The sequence below is a fragment of the Phocoena sinus genome, chromosome X (genome assembly GCF_008692025.1).
Source record: "Phocoena sinus isolate mPhoSin1 chromosome X, mPhoSin1.pri, whole genome shotgun sequence".
Taxonomy (NCBI): Eukaryota; Metazoa; Chordata; class Mammalia; order Artiodactyla; family Phocoenidae; genus Phocoena; species Phocoena sinus.
Window position 1 is genome coordinate 3544842 of NC_045784.1, and position 18650 is coordinate 3563491.

An 18650-nucleotide genomic window follows, 5' to 3' on the forward strand; every position below is an offset into this window, starting at 1 on the left:
GCACATTAAAAGGATCATAAACCATGATCAAGTGGGGTTTATCCCAGGAATGCAAGGATTCTGTAATATATGCAAATCAATCAATGTGATATGCCATATTAACAAAATGAAGGAGAAAAACCATATGATTATCTCAATAGATGCAGAAAAAGCTTTCAACAAAATTCAACACCCATTTACGATAAAAACCCTCCAGAAAGTAGGCATAGAGAGAACTTACCTCAACATAATAAAGGCCATATAGGACAAACCAACAGGGAACATCATTCTCAGTGGTGAAAAACTGAAACCATTTCCTCTAAGATCAGGACCAAAACAAGGTTGCCCACTCCTACCACTGTTATTCAACATAGTTTTGGAAGTTTTAGCCACAGCAATCAGAGAAGAAAAAGAAATGAAAGGAATACAAATTGGGAAAGAAGAAGTAAAGCTGTCACTGTTTGCAAATGACATGATACTATACATAGAGAATCCTAAAGATGCTACCAGAAAACTACTAGAGCTAATCAATGAATTTGGTAAAGTAGCATGATACAAAATTAATGCACAGTAATCTCTTGCATTCTTATACAATAATGATGAAAAGTCCAAAAGAGAAATTAAGGAAACACTCCCATTTACCACTGCAACAAAAAGAATAAAATACCTATGAATAAACCCACATGAGGAGGCAAAAGACCTGTATGCAGAAAACTATAAGACACTGATGAAAGAAATTAAAGATGATACAAACAGATGGAGAAATATACCATGTTCTTGGATTTGAAGAATCAACATTGTGAAAATGACTATATTACCCAAAGCAATCTACAGATTCAATGCAATCCCTATCACACAACCAATGACATTTTTCACAGAACTAGAACAGAAACTTTCACAATTTGTATGGAAATACAAAAGACCCCAAATAGCCAAAGCAATCTTTTTTTTTTTTTTCCCAAAGCAATCTTGAGAAAGAAAAACAGAGCTGGAGGAATCAAGCTCCCAGATTTCAGACTATACTACAAAGCTACAGTAATCAAGACATTATGGTACTGGCACAAAAACAGAAATATAGATCAATGGAAAAGGATAGAAAGCCCAGAGATAAATCCACACACATATGGTCACCTGATTTATAATAAAGGAGGCAAGAATATACAATGAAGAAAACATATCCTCTTCAATAAATGGTGCTGGGAAAACTGGACAGGTACATGTAAAAGAATGAAATCAGAACACTCCCTAACACCATACACAAAAATAAACTCAAAATGGATTAAAGACCTAAATGTAAGAGCCGACGCTATAAAACTCTTAGAGGAAAACTCTCTAGGAGGCAGAACACTCTAGGACATAAATCACAGCAAGATCCTTTTTTGACCCACCTCCTAGACAAATGGAAATAAAAACAAAAATAACCTTATGAAACTTAAAAGCTTTTGCACAGTAAAGGAAACCATAAACAAAACGAAAAGACAACCCTCAGAATGGGAGAAAATATTTGTGAATGAAGCAACTGACAAAGGATTAATCTCCAGAATTTATAAGCAGCTGATGCAGCTCAACATCAAAGAAAACAAACAAACTTCTTGGCAGAAGACCTAAATAGACATTTCTCCAAAGAAGATATACAGATGGCCAACAAACACGTGAAAGGATACTCAACATCACTAATCATTAGAGAAATGCAAACCAAAACTACAATGAGGTATCACCTCACACCAGTCAGAATGGCCATCATCAAAAAATCTACAAACAATAAATGCTGGAGAGCTTGTGGAGAAAAGGGAACCCTCTTGCACTGTTGGTGGGAATGTAAATTGATACAGCCACTATGGAGAACAATATGGATGTTCCTTAAAAAACTGAAAATAGAACTACCATACAACCCAGCAATCCCACTACTGGGCATATATCCGGAGGAAACCATCATTCAAGAAGATATATGCGGGGACTTCCCTGGTGGCACAGTGGTTAAGAATCTGCCTGTCAATGCAGGGGGCATGGGCTCCATCCCTGGTCCAGGAAGATCCCACATGTCATGGAGCAACTAAGCCTGCGCACCGCAGCTACTGAAGCCCACGTGCTCTAGGGCCCATGTGCTGCAAATACTGAGCCCGCGTGCTGCAACTACTGAAGCCCACGTGCCTAGAGCCCGAGCTCCGCAACAAGAGAAGCCACCGCAATGAGAAGCCCGCTCGCCGCAACTAGAGAAAGCCTGCGTGCAGCAAAGAAGGCTCAATGCAGCCAAAGAAAAAAACAAAAAAAGAAGATACATGCACCCCAAATGTTCATAGCTGCACTCTTTACAATATCCAAGACGTGGAAGCAACCTACATGTCCATCGACAGATAAATGGGTAAAGAAGATGTGATACATATATACAATTGAATGCTATTCAGCCATAAAAAGGAATGAAATAATGCTACTTGTAGCAACATGGATGGACCTAGAGATTGTCAGACTAAGTGAAGCAAGTCAGACAGAGAAAGACAAATATCATATGATATTGTTTATATGTGGAATCTAAAGTAGGACACAAATGAACTTATCTACAAAACAGAAATAGACTCACAGACATAGAAAACAAACTTATGGCTACCAAAGGGGGAAGGGCAGGAAGAGTTGGAACGATAAATTAGGAGTTTGGGATTAGCAGATACACACGACTATGTATAAAATAGATAAACAACAGGGACCTACTGTAGAGCACAGGGAACTCTACTCAATATCTTGCAATAACCTTTAAGGGAAAAGAATCTGAAAGAGAATATATATATATATATATATATTTACACACACACATATATATATATGTATATATATATATAACTGAGTCACTTTGCTGTACACCTGAAACTGACACAATGTTGTAAATCAACTGTACTTCAATTTACAAAAAAGGCAAATGGAAACTGAAAAAAAGCCAAAAAAAGAAATACATATACATAAAATGAATATATAATAAACTTAATTTTAAATTTTCTATTACAATATTATATTATTTTTATCACTGAACATGTATAAACAAACATCTTTTAAAAACCACTGGACGTGGAAATAAACAAAATGTAAACTAAATCCCAGAATGTGTCTTTAAAGAGGCCAAACTGCACTTAAAAGCGGTGTGGAATTATGAGGAAATGAAGCCAAATAAACAGGATCAATATTTCCCCTGAGAAACATTGATTTTTAAGAAATGACAACAGAGTGTTTTTCTTGACAATTTCAACAAATGAGCTTAAGTCATACCTGTTCTGGAAGGAGCCATCCAGGTGTGAAAAATTATTCCCACGGCTGATTTTGTGCGTGTACATGTTCATTAGGCAGCTACTAATTTCTATATTGCACTGGGAAGGAAGGAAGGAAGGAAGGAAGGAAGGAAGGAAGGAAGGAAAGAAGGGAGGGAGGGAGGGAGGGAGGGAGGGAGGGAGGGAGGGAGGGAGGGAGGGAGGAAGGAAGGAAAAAAAGTAATGTGGGTTTTCATATTTTGAGGGTGCAGGTCCTCAACTTTGAATTATATGGGCCTTGGAAGCAAAGGCTGATAAATGGCAAGATTAGACAGTGTCTGTGTACGTGTGTGTGTGTGTGTGTGTGTGTGTGTGTGTGTAGGAAGGAGGGGGTGTGGGTGAAGGTGGGAGTTGATTAGGAAAAGTGATAGTGGAGATTCTGCATCTGAGTTGAAAACAGTATCCACAAATTCCATTTTCAAAAAGAAAAACCGGGCTTCCCTGGTGGCGCAGTGGTTGAGAGTCCGCCTGCCAATGCAGGGGACACGGGTTCGTGCCCTGGTCCGGGAAGATCCCACATGCCGCGGAGCGGCTGGGCCCGTGAGCCATGGCCACTGAGCCTGCGCGTCCAGAGCCTGTGCTCCGCAACGGGAGAGGCCACAACAGTGAGAGGCCCGCATACTGCAAAAAAAAAAAAAAAAAAAAAAAAAAAAAAAAAAAAAGAAAAACCCTTCTCTTGCTCTTATGTTAGTCTTTATGTTAAGAGTCTTTGCCTCTTTGGTTTGGCAGGCAGTCCTCGTAAGAGGACGTAAAAATCCCAATGGCTTAGGGATCTTCCTCACAGTTGCCCCATGCCAACCAAAGGCAATAGACAAATCAGGAATAGGGTCACGGAATAGCAGAGAACGGAATCCGTCATTGTGACACCGTGCCAATTCTGTCCCCGCTCCCTGGGGGATGGCATCTGGGTCTGCAGCTCTCATTTTCACTTCTGCAGCAGATGTCTTGGTTATTAGGTAAACACAACACAAATCTATGATCTCTCTCACACGTCCGCCATGATTTCAGCTTTAGGCTCGTGGCATGCCCATAATGTGTTGGAAAAGCAGCGTAGGCTATGCACCTCAGGGTTCACGTTGCTTTCCTAGCCGCACAGAGCCTGGTGACTGCAGCTTTGCAACTCCCGTGCTTCCTGCTGCCCTAGCTCCCCCACTACCTCCGGCAACAGCTCACGTCCCCGTGGATGCTCCCTGAATATATAAATGTTCCATCAGCGCCGTCTAGTCCAGAGGTTTGTGTTTTACTTGGATGAAATTCATCCACACCTGGAAGGACAGACAATGTCGCTCCTCTCCTCAACCTTCCCAAAATATTGTATCCACCCCAAGTATCTTTAATCGGTTGGCTTTCACATACTGATGTGTAATATTTGAACATTTTAAGATTTCTCTTGCATCCAATGACAGTAAAACCCATAATCTAAGTGTGCCATTCTAGGAAGGGGGAATAAAAAAACATTGGTGGCCATGGGATGGAGACAAAATTCCTTTCTCCCACCAGACTAAGGAGTCTGAAGTCTGGTGACATTTTTCAAAAAACAGCAGTTAATAAAGGACTGAGGTGAGGGAGTATAGTAAGTCCCCCACATACGAACCTTCAAGTTGCGAACTTTCAAAGATGCGAACGTGTCCCTGTGTGCCAGCTGTTGTGTGTACAACTATAATTTTCAAGGTACTGTACTGTAAGAATGAAAATATTTTCTTTATTTTTTGTGTTTGTATTTTATGTAGTATTTGTGTGAAAAGTATTATAAACCTATTACAGAACAGCACTATATAGCCGAGTGTGTTAGCTGGGTACTTAGGCTACCTTTGTTGGACTTACGAAGAAATTGCACTTACGAACGTGCTCTCAGATCAGAACTTATTCGTATGGAGGGGACTTACTGTAGTCATTTACTGAGTCCACAGGTCTTAAGTGTTCCTTAAAATAGTAATATCTCAACAACTGGAATACCTGTACGATAGCCAGGCTGTGTGTTCCAGAAAAACCTAGATTTTTCCTTCCAAAGATTCAGAATGGATCCACTGGTTTTAAATCTGGTATCCAGTAGAGGGAACATAGCCAAAGCCAATTCATATACTGCCTTCCTTTGGTAAATCTCAATGTGAAATATTCTCTCCCCACTAGGATTTGAACATATCAGAGCTACTGTCCCCAATTTTTTCCATCATGATCTTTAAATCTACTGAGGAATTTCTTTCTTAAGATATCGTTTCTCCCAACATGGCTTCATAAGTCCTCTGGGTAACATAGATCACGGACCCATTTATCTCACTGGCAAACCCTTGTACTTGTGTTAAAAACTCCTGAGCAAATCGCCATAAGGGCACAGATGAGTCCCACAGGTAGATGGTAACTTGTGGGAAGAAATGATTTATTGCAATAAATGCATGCTGATACATACAGGTATTTTCTTTTTTTTTTTCATACAGGTCTTTTCTAATTATGTAAGTCAAAAGATTGTTATGTATGCTTGCACTTCAAAAAAAGAGAAAAGATATAGGAAAAGATAACTGTGTTCAAGCTATATGATCAACAAGATTAAACCCAAGGGAAACAAAAATCCACAATGTATAGTATCACAAGGAGCGAATCATTTTCATGCATATACAATGGGGAAAAGTTATACTAAACATATGCATTGCTTACTTAAAGCTGCATCCCTTCTTACGAGCGAAGTAAATAAATCAATAAAGTATTTTTATACTAGATGCCACCTCAAGCAATTAATTTAGTGATGTATCGGATTGATATAATTAGAATACTGAGCTGAACTACTGCTTGTGTGACACCATCCTATCAACTAATAACCAAGGACTGGGAGGATGCTAATTTTCACATACAGACGGTAATAAGTTGGCCACTGAACTAAGATTAGAGTGCCAGCTGCATCAGACCTTGAGAGAACAGAAATAAAGGAGACAGTATTGGCTTAAATTGAAAAAAAAAAATCACTAGCGATGTAAGAGCTCTCAGAGACAAGGGCTCAGGAGCTAACCAACATAAACAAGAGGAAAATGGCAGAAGGAAACTTACCTGGTGAGTGATTGACTCCCATCTGTTCCTTGAGAGAGTGCAACAGATTTCCAGATTTCTCAGATTTCAGTGTCACATAATCCCTCTGGAAAGGTTCTTTAAAATGTAGTTTCTGGTGGCTCAAAAGCCATCATTTTCAGCGATGGTTCTCAGGAACATGGGCAAGCCACGTGGCTCGTGGACAGTATTTTTGAAGACTGTTCGCAAGAGACAAAGAAAGAGAAAGAATGAAGGAGAAAACGATGGATTGATTCACAGTTGTATTTTAACATTTCATCAATTATAACTAATGAGAACCTGCTGTATAGACCAGGAAACTCTATTCAATGCTCTGTGGTGACCTAACTGGGAAGGAAATCCAAAAAAAGAGGGGATATATGGATACGTAGAGCTGATTCACTTTGCTGTACAGTAGAAACTAATACAACACTGTAAAGCAACTATACCGCAATTAAAGAAAAAAGATTATAACACAACTAAATTTTTGGACCAACTGCTTTTCTTAAAAATAATTAACTAAAAAAAAAAATAATAATTAACTAAAAAGCTAGTGGATAAAAACTCTGAGTGGTTACTGATCTAATCCATGGAAGACATGGTGAATTACATCTATTAGAGCCCCAAAAGGGATTATACCATATGCCCAGAAAATCTCCAATTGACCAGTTAGAATATTAAAGAGAAAAAAGGTGAAAATTTTTTTAAAGTGGTCTGCTAAAAATGTGATGCCATAAATATTTCCATAAGCTATATACGTTTATACAAATGTTTGAAAACCATTTCTTGAAAACAGACTTCATTTTGAGTACTATTATAATAATTGGTAGTATTTGGCTGGAACAAGAGGTTCTTTATAAAATTAACTCAATGATTTAACCAAAAGGCATTTCTTAGGGGAACGTCGCTATCTTCTCTCGGACTAATTTTTTTTTTTTTTTGCGGTACGCGGGCCTCTCACCGCTGTGGGCTCTCCCGTTGCGGAGCAACAGGCTCCGGACGCGCAGGCTCAGCGGCCATGGCTCACGGGCCCAGCCGCTCCGCGGCACGTGGGATCTTCCCGGACCGGGGCACGAACCCGTGTGCCACTGCGCCACCAGGGAAGCCCCCTCTCAGAATAATTTTTAATCATTGTTTTCTTCCTAATTTTTGTCTCCTCCCTTATTCCCAAGGAGACAGATCTTGCATAACGGAAAGGCAGTTAAAATTTGTTTGAAAGACTCTACCGGATGAGTAAGTGAAGAACAGGTTTCTAGGAAAAATAAATGAGTAGGGGGTGAGGAAAGAAAGGTCATTGCCATTCTATTTCATTCTCAAGTGATGCTGACAACAATTCGTGAACCGCTCAGTCTATCGTCTTTGATCCTGAAGCACTTTGTTGATTTTTAGATGACTAACACTTATTTGAAATGCATGAAAAATGGCCACTTATCTCTGAAAGATGTCTCCACTTTTTGTGTGTGAAATGTGATCCTGTCCCTTGAAAATCAAGTCCATGGAACACACAAATTAAGTTATTTCTGAAATATGAAGCTAGACCCTAGAAACCAATAACCAGGCTATTGACTGCCCCAGCACCATGCCTTACAGAGACTTAATAAATGCCTTCCGGGGTCCACATAATAACACTTTATTGAATTTCAGGGGGGAAAAAACATAGCCACCATTTTTCACTCTGCATTAAGCTGATGAATATGGAAATAATAAAACATATGATATGATAATGCCACCACATTTAACTTTTCTTGCATGAAAAGGTCATCTTTTGAGCCTTTTTTTTTTTTTGCTAGATTCAAATAAAGTCTCTAGACATGCAAGATGGATATTTCAAAACTATGAAAAAAAGCCAAAGGGAACCTTCTCTAAGATAAAGGAAATCTTGCTGTTAGTCCAGTTGTGCTCCCATATATATTTTATAAATTGTCGTAATTCTTCAAATATCACCAGAGAGTGGAATTTGAAAAATGCATTATAAAGTAAGCATTTTCACTTTAGAAAAGATGTCGCAATATTTAGAATTATGAATGATCTGCCTTTTAAAAACAGAATTCATTCTATTTTTTGGAGCCATACTTTCCAGTGGAACTCTCTACAGTGATGAAAATGTTCTATATCTGAGCTGTACAATATGGTAACCACCAGCCCTTCTTGGTTATAAATGGTCGATGCCTACACTTACGTAGGAGAGTTAGTTTCAAAGAACGAGTTCCATACATGACATTCCACACATTTCATATAATCACATGCAAATCCAGTTCTTAAAACATCCTTTAAAAGCATCTCTACGCATTTCAATGTGTACTGCAAGAATTATACCTACATACTGGATTATTTCCAGAATTATATGAACACATGGGAGCTTTTCTTTTGCTCTCTTTGGTCATAATTCTGAGGGTTTTGTATCTCATTTCAACCATAGCACTTTTGGACAGAATACGCTCTTTCATGATAAAATATCTGAAGAAAGAGTTTAAGGCTCCAATGATACAATAGCACTTCTCTTTGATGCCCGACCCCAAACTACAATGTTGCCTGAGATTAAAGAGTACATTATTGCTATTACTCTGACTATGATCATTGCGCTTTTTTTCTTGTCTTCTAAAGAAAAAAATAAAAGCATATATAGTGTTCAGTCTCAATATGTAGAACAGCTACTGTGTGTTCCCTCAGCACGTTTCTTTTTCCCCCAGTTTTACTGAGAAATAATTCATATATATATCACCGTAAGATTAGGGCATATACCATGACGGTTCAAGTTATGTATACTGTCAAGTGATGACCACAGTAGTCTCCGCTAACACAGCTAATATAATAAGCGCATCGTTTTTAACACACACGCTCTCTGCCTGGATCTAGAACAGGGTGGGAAAACTTTTTCTTTGTAAAACATCCAAATAATAATTATTCTAGGCTTTGCAGGCCATGAGGGCTCTGTTGGAACTACTCAATTCTACTCCTTTAGTTCCCATACAGCCATAGAAATGAATCGTGGTTATTTTCTGATAAAGATTATTTTATAAATAATGGCCATGGTTCACCAACACCTGATTCAACGTATCAAATTCAAGCAAACTCAATGCTTCTGTGTCATTTTCTCATGGCCAGTATGGAATGTTGACCTCTTATTTTAAAGGCATGTATTGAAACACAGGCACGCCCTCTTTCTTACTAATAACTATTTTCCCCAAACTCAAGCATGGAAGCAGTCAGCAGGCTTGCCGGCCTTGATAGACAAGGTCACCTCGCTTAGAACAAAGTTTTTAGGTGTCAAACTCCTGGAAGACCTCAAAGTTCTCTTCGAACTCACCAAGGACAGTTTGGCAATATTCAACGATACTGCAGTTAATGTTGCTATAATTATCTGAGAATCTATCTGACTGGATTTTGAATGGGAGTAACTGCATTAAAACAGCACCTCCGTGTTTAGAAAAGAGAAGAATGGATTTATCTGTCGAAGTCTGAAGGAAATAATGATTCATTTCCATTGAGCATTTAGAAGATGACAGTAGAAAACCTGCTACAGCCTGTATCTGCTGGCTCTATGTGGACTTCAAACTTTCGTGCAGTGCTGAGACAGAGAGACAGAGAGAGAGAGAGAGAGAGAGACAGAGACAGACAGAGACAGAGAGAGACAGAGACAGAGAGAGACAGAGACAGAGAGAGACAGAGACAGAGAGGGAGAAATATTCAAATAACCATGTCTTTATTTTCTGTAGTCTGATGCTTTGACATTTGCGGTTTTGCTGTCCATAAGGGACCTCATCTCCCAGGGCTACTGACTCCCTAGAGACAGTAACTAGCCCCCAAGTGCATTTTTCAAATGCAAACCAATAAGTCTAGGACCCACACCCCAATCTCCTCCTCTATGGGGCTCCCATACTCTGGACCACGATCCACCTGCCCTTATCACCCCCAGAGCAGGTACCAGACACCCAGGGACCCCTGGAGTGCCAAGTCTTAACCACTGGACCACCAGGGAATTCCCGCAAATTTTCCGTTAATACACTGCATTTCAAAATTATACACAAATTATATATTATGTTATACATTATATTAGGTACATTAGGTATATTTATATAATAGATACTATATAGTGTAAATACATACATGTGTTATAGATACATATAAAATACTATTAACATGTGTATATGCATTAATATATATAGTATTTTATATGTATCTATAACACATGTATGTATTTATACTATATAGCATACATATACAATTATATATATTATATATTTATATATGATAGTATATATTTTTATATATTGGGATAGTGTATTATTTAAAACCAAAATTTATATATATATAACATATATACACACACATGTATTTGTACACATATATATAGTCTCTTATTTAAACCAAAATTTAAACATATATAACATATATATGCACATATATAGGGATAGTATATATATTATTTAAACCAAAATTTATATATTATATATATATACATATATGTATACATATATATATAGGGCTAGTGTATTATTTAAACCAAAATTTATATATATAACATATACACATAAATTTATGTGTGTATATATATATATATATATATATATATATATATATAAACAAGTTAATGAATGCCAGACCTTCATTCAATAAATATTCATGGGCAACCAATTTGAACTAGACTCTGAATTTACTAACGGTCCTCTGTTCTTTGACACTTGTGACAATTAGTGAGACTGACTTTTTCACCATAAAGATTTCTGTTCCATGATAACCATATTGGTGGCCGTCAGATCCATCATTTTGAAATGAAATAGAAACAAAGATAATTATGGAGAATATTCAGAAGAAGTAACAAATGACACCATTGACCCTGGTGGCCGTGCTGGAGCAGGTGCTTTGAGCTGTTGTGAAAACCCAAGTTATGTGGAAAATGGCTTTAATCTCCACAGGGATTTGCGATAGCAGCCTCTGCCTACAGAAGGATATCTCACACCGAAGAAAGGACCCCTGACGGTCCAACCTGTGCGGACATCAGTGAGTTACATTTTCAGAAGTAATTCCCACAGATGTGTTTTCCTTATTTTGCCCCTTTCATTGTCCCTTTGTGCATAAATGTTACAGTACATACATATTTTCTTATCTTAGATAAAACTGAATTTCCCAAAGTAAGCATGATCCTTTGTAGGTTCTCACTTCCCTTCAACGGGACCTCCAAGCTTTTAAATCGAAGCGTCATCTCAGCTGAGACCAGAAACAATAGATCTAAATGATAATGCTTATTAAAAAGGCTTTGTCTCTGTTTATTATGCTGCTACCTTTGCTATGGTTTTAGTCCACGTTGTGTATTTTACTTATGCTTTTTATTGGCCTATCTTCCATATTTTCAACAAGATTTCCCAATGAGATAAGCTTCTGGGTTTGACGTAATATCTGGAAACTTACACAGCCTTGTTGTATGAACTGGGAAGAAAATGGACCAGCTTATTTGAAATATGGACCAAATAGAGCCTCTAGAATAAGGTCTATATTTCACTCTTAGCTCTGTCTATCGACCCAGAATATTATTCAGGTCTCATCAGGCTAAAGAAAATGACATGACACTTTTCTTCATATATTCAGCTTATTAGGATAATGTTATAATCTAAAACCAAGTTCAACATCTTCATCTTTGAGGGTTGTGCCACCACCTTGTTTCCAAGTGTCCCCAGGAGATGAAAATGAATCCATGCAAGGCTCAGGGGCACTATGAGTGGGCGGAAAATCACAGTCATAATTTGCACAATGCTATAATATGTTCATAGAAATGTATTCTGAAATTTACAGGAGATAGGACAGGGAAACAGCTCGGTGAGATATCACATGACTAGCAAGGACAGAAAAATAATTTTCCAACCTATACACGAATGGGCATTGAGACACAGAAGATTTTAAGTACATGTGCACATGTAAAATTAAACTTTTATATTGGTTTATAGACAGACATATGAAAATCAGGAACATATATACATTCATTAATTCCACATGGCAAATGTAAATCTCTGCATCAGTTTCAATACTTTAAAATGACCTTGTCTTTTATCAATTAGGATGTGTTTTCTCAGAAATTATCCATGGTGTTTCCACAACAACCAAGCACGGTACTAAGGCTAGGGATGAAAGGGATTTTTGACATTTGAGGCAAACGAGGAATAGAAACCACAGGGCTCTGTAGCCCTGATCCACGCTCTTTCCTCCGTCCCATGTTGACTCTCTGTCTTGCCAGTTAAGGGGTAAATGGAGAAAAGAACTCAGAGATGGGAAAAGAAAAACAGCTAGACAGTCAGTAGATCAAAGAAAGGAAATGCAAGACAAAGGTGTAACCGCAAGACATAGAGATACGGGAACAGACAGACACTGAAAGAGGGAGACGTGAGAGAGAAACATAAAAATAGACTCTGTTCCTTTCCTGTGGCTGCTATAGAACAAACTATCACAAACTGGGTGGCTCACAACCACGGAAATTCGTTCTCTCACGGGTCTGGAGTTGAAGTCTGAATTCCTGGCGTCCTTGAGGCTGTGTTCTCACAATATGGATGGAATCCTTCTCCCCCCACCCCACCAGCAGCCTCTGACATTCCTTGGCTTGTAGCTGCCTTACTGCAATCTCTGGCTCTGTCATCACATGAATTTCACTGTGTGTCCCTCTTTCTACCTGGAAGTCTCCCCTCTGTGCACGTTAGTTTCTGTATTTCTTCTCTTCTTATAAAGACACCAGGCACATTGGATTACGAGATCACCCTATGCCCGTATGACCTCATCTTAACTTACATCTTAATTACATCTGCAAAGATTATTTCCAAATAAGATCACAGTCACAGGGGAAAAAAAAAAAACCCTAAAAATACAGCTACTGTATGATCTGCAATCCCACTCCCGGGCATATATCAAGAGACAACCATAATTCAAAACAATACATGCACCCCAATGTTCACAGAAGCACTCTACAATGGCCAAGACATGGAAGCAACCTAAGTGTCCATCGACAGATGAATGGATAAAGAAGATGTGGTACATGTATGCAATGGAATATTACTCAGCCATGAAAAAGAATGAAATAATGCCATTTGTAGCAACATGGGTGGACCTAGAGATTGTCATACTGAGTGAAATAAGTCAGAGAGAGAAAGACAAATATCATATGACATTGCTTATATGTGGATGGTACAAATGAACTTATTTACAAAACAGAAACAGAGTCACAGATGTAGAAAACAAACTTATGGTTACCAGGGGATGGGGGAAGAGGGATAAATTAGGAGACCGGGATTGACATATACACACTACTATATATAAAATAGATAACTAGGGCTTCCCTGGTGGCGCAGCGGTTGAGAGTCCGCCTGCCAATGCAGGGGACATGGGTTCGTGCCTCGGTCCGGGAAGATCCCACATGCCGTGGAGCGGCTGGGCCCGTGAGCCGTGGCCGCTGAGCCTGCGCGTCCAGAGCCTGTGCTCTGCCACGGGAGAGGCCACAACAGAGAGAGGCCCGCGTACCGTCGAAAAAAAAAAAAAAAAGATAACTAATAAGAACCTGCTGTATAGCACAGAGAACTCTACTCAATACTCTGTAATGACCTATATGGGAAAACAATCTAAAAAAGAGTGGATATATGTGTACGTATAACTGATTCACTTTGCTGTACACCTGAAACTAACACAACATTGTAAATCAACTATACTCCAATATAAAGTAAAAAGTTAAAAAAAAAGTCACAGTCACAGGTGCCAGTGTTGAGGACACCAACTTTATGGCGGCTGGAGGGGGGGGAACAACAATTCCACAGACAACATAGACAGTGATTTTTTAAAGCTGTAGGAAGAGCAAGAGAAACAGATGTGAAAACCTGAGATGTCTGCATATAGTAAGCATGCAGAAAGTTCCACCCTCACTGGAAAGTTTGCAGGACAGCTCCGAAATCAAACATAATCAACGTCAAACAGAAAAAGAAAGACCATTCTCTCTACCTTGATGGTAAAAGTTCCTCGTGAAATGATCTTGTTATTTATTTTACTAAAACATTTAAAATGACATTGGTTTCTCTTCACCACACTTCTTCCCCTCTCTCTCTACCGTGGCTTATGCCAATTTAAATTGAGGGCCACTTTCCCACTCAAGACGAGGTATCCACTCTGCTATTTGCTGCTTCTCGTCAACCGTGAACAGTGATTTTGCACACTTGATGCTGGATGGATGGAGACATTCCTGCTAGCATTTCAAGAGCTCTGCAATACAGCTCAGGAATAATATTTATTCATAGACAGTTACACTGTCTATGATCAAGAAGGCAGGCATTTTAATTTTACCCCCCAGCACTTAGGAGAAAGGTAAATTTAGAATTTAGCACCGTATAAAATACACAATAAATGTGGGCACAAATAGGATCTGTGTGCACATTTCTTAATTTCAAGGATGTAGGAAATGAGTACATTAAGGGAGAGGTTGTCGACCTGTATTTTTCTTTGAAGAGCTGAGAAAACATGCAAAAGCTGTAAACCAATGAATCCCAAATACAAAGAATCTTGACAAAACCTCACAACTTTGGGGAAATGTCTCTCGGCTCCCTAGAGCTTTAAGTCAGAGAAGCTAGATGTTTCTACACATCAGAGGGTTTTTTTTTTTTTTTTAAGTAGCGAGACCCCAGCAATGACTGCTTGACAATTGCAACAGCGGTTGGTGGTCAAGCATCGCCCCACAATCCCACCCACTCTCGTAATCCCTTCTGTGAGGACGGTCCGCTAACCCTCTGTATTGAACGGTTTTAAAATTTCCACTTCACCACCAGCAGAACAGATAAGCCGTTGGAGGGTGAATCAATTCTGATGACAGAAAAACACTCGCTGCACTCCTCAAATCCTTACCTACTTCTCAATGGTAACGGCTGACCCCTAAAACGCATGGCAGGTCCAGGTCTCCGGTAAAACACCAAATGCAGCAGAGAGAGAAGGGAAAAAATGCCAGAAGGCTGATGAAACCACCTGTTCATGTAGTAATTGAAGTCACATTTCATATGGAATAAAGGGAGTGACGTTTGGGAGACTGACCTCAAATGAGTCCAGCAAAGAAAGTAGAAATATTCTAATTCTAATGCATACTTTCGTGTGTAATAATTATTTTATACTGTATTATAGCTATGTCTTTTGCTTGTATGGATTTCATCTTGTAGGAAGTGAGACGAAGGAGGTAAGTCATGAAGTGGAGGAAAAAAGAGTGACCTGTATTAGAGAAGGAAACTAGGGTGGTATTGTGGAAATGACTATCTTGATAGGGAAAAGAGATCTAGAATCTGCAATTAGATTTTAGGTGTGTTTACGCGACCCAACCCCAAATTTGGAAATCAGCAAAAACATCGGGCTACACTGGCCACTGGAGGATCTTCCAAAGAACTGAAAGGAAATCTAGAAAATGGTTTCTTTTCAAACAATCCCTATGGGGAAAAAATATGCCACACTGAAATTTCCTTCCAGTATTTGTTTTGCCTCAGAGTCTAAATGTTACAGTTACATATTCCATTGCAGTTTCCTATTTTAACAAGAGTATCCATCAAATGGCAAATTTCTGACAGAGTTTAGATATCACTACACAAACACCATCAAAAATGAAAGCAGTCACTCAAATTCAAAACATGGAAAAACAATTTTTACAGGTTTACGTCTCTTGGAAATCAATATGTTTTTCATAATTTGATTTTGTGGGCTATCAGCTAGGGAAGGTAGCCACAGAGGGCAACGTGCAAATTCCAAAGATGATGGATGCTTTGTCCCTACAACAGAACTTTTAAAAACTGTGGTTCCTGGAAAAGAAAATTGTAAAACATATTAAATAAAACGAAAAGGTCAGTTCTCCGTAAATGAGCGGTGAGCAGTTTTATGGCTTCGGACATTTAATTTGACACCGTAATAATGTTCTGTCAACTGCAGTTCTATACATTATGAGTCTTAAAGATAGTAAGATACTAGCAGACATCTATATATGGGGTGCATCAAATGATTTCAGGTAACGAATCCTCAACAGATCAAGTTCCTATTCATTTTCACGGAGTTTAAACCTACCAATACAGGTGTGCCCACCTGCGCCCATCGTAAGGCTGAATTCTACAAGAACGCGATGCCAGAACTCTGGTCATGATGGTTGGATAACTGTCAAGGTTCTACTGAATCGGTCATTTCACAGAACGCCTTTCACACAAAAGTCCAGCTTGCGTATTTATAGTCAAGATGGAGGTTAAAATTACTATAGCAAACTCGTCCATTTCTCATTAAGGAAAAAGAAATCTGATGATTTTTAGTATCAGAATTTATTTCAGGAAGAAGGAAACTGCCCTTTATAGGAAGGACTGCTTTATTTGAGCTTCTAAGTGAAGCATAAAAATATCGCTAAGTAATACCACCTTTCATCTTTATAATGCTGTGGAACTTACATAGTGCTTCCCATGCATCTTCTCTTTTTATTCTTGCAGTGAAAAAAAAAATTGAGAGGAGGATAAGCATTACTAACTAACTCAGTTTTATAGAGAAGGAAGTGTAGCCCCAAATCATTAAGTGACTTGTACAATATCTACCACCTAGAAAGCAGTAAATAGAACTAGAACTCAACTTTTCTGTTCTTTTTTTTTTATAAATTTATTTTTTATTTTATTTATTTTTGGCTGTGTTGCGTCTTTGTTGCTGCGCACAGGCTTTCTCTAGTTGTGGTGAGCGGGGGCTACTCTTCGTTGCAGTGAGCGGGCTTCTCATTGCGGTGGCTTCTCGTGTTGCGGAGCACGGGCTCTCGGCGTGCGGGCTTCAGTAGTTGTGGCTCACGGGCTCTAGAGCGCAGGCTCAGTAGTTGTGGCGCACGGGCTTAGTTGCTCCGCGGCATGTGGGATCCTCTCGGACCTGAGCTCCAACCCGTGTCCCCTGTATTGGCAGGCGGATTCTTAACCACTGCACCACCAGGGAAGCCCCTCAAGTTTTCTTAAACACTGTTTTTTTCCTACTAATCTTTGGCCCCATGAATAAAACAAATTCTCAGGTGTATCTCCCATGTTGCACTAACTTTTTAGGCAGAAGTTCTGGATTTAAACCCCTGATCTGTCACCTACTATAAGATGTTGGGTGGACATTTCCACTGGCAAGAAATTATAACTTTGTGATGGTGCCATGGAGCTGCTGGAATCCTACATATGGGCAAAATTGTACTGGTGTATAAGAATAGGATGTGCCTCGCAGAATTTTACTGGAACAGAGAAATATATTCTGGTTCATGGCTGTTCCTTCTCCCCCAAACCACTGCTATGCCTTGGATCTCCCAGAACCCATAAGTATGTGGATTGAAAATAGTCATAGTATGAGAAAATCACAACCACTGAAAAGGATTGAGGAATGACTTGTGCTCTGAAGACTTGGATTTACTACTTCAGGACTTTTCCAAGTCTTGAAATAATGAAAGTTCTAACCATAAAGGTTGCATGTGAGACTCAGTAACTTGTAAGTATTATCACCCAAGTCTTTGTACCATTAACTGTTAGTCCCAAGAGCTTTTTCTAGGAGAGGAATCTCTCCTTTAGAATCAGGGATGAGTTCCTTAATCAACTGAAGACGTTTTCCAAGCCACAGGACACACTTGCATGGCTCCTTTTTCCCATCTGAGGGTGTGTCAGGAGGGCAGCATAGAAGAAATTTCACTGGGGAGGAGAAATTGGGGTACTTAAAAGAAATACCCAAGCCACTCAATTCTCCTTCTTTTTTTCTGAGTGTGTAAGAGTAACTCCTGGTACTGATTGATCCCCACCAATGGGTATCCTTTTAGAAGAGGGGTGACACAAGTTTTAGATGAATAGGTGTAACCCGTCCAGGTTTGTTTGCCCAACGCACAGCAAGACAAACGCTGAGATGCTGGGTTTGCAGCAGAGAAAGGGTTTATTCACAAGACAGCCAAGCAAGGAGATGGGAGAACAAATCTCAGACACACCTCCCTGAAGGGGAGGGGCTTGAGATATTTACAAGATGAAGAAGCAGGGTGGTCTTAGGTATGGGGAAAGGTGATTGGAGGTTAGGAAAAAGGTGAGGTAATTGGTGTTCTTTGCAGGACTATCTGAGTTACGTGTTTCTCATGGGATGCACGTTCAAAAATGGAGGCATTTGGAGGCTTCCCTGGTGGCGCAGTGGTTAAGAATGCGCCTGCCAGTGCAGGGGACATGGGTTCGAGCCCTGGTCCGGGAAGATCCCACATGCCATGGAGCTACCGAGCCCCCGCGCCACAACTACTGAGCCTGCGCTCTAGAACCCGCGAGCCACAGCTACTGAGCCCATGCGCCACAACTACTGAAGCCCGCGTGCCTAGACCCCATGCTCTGC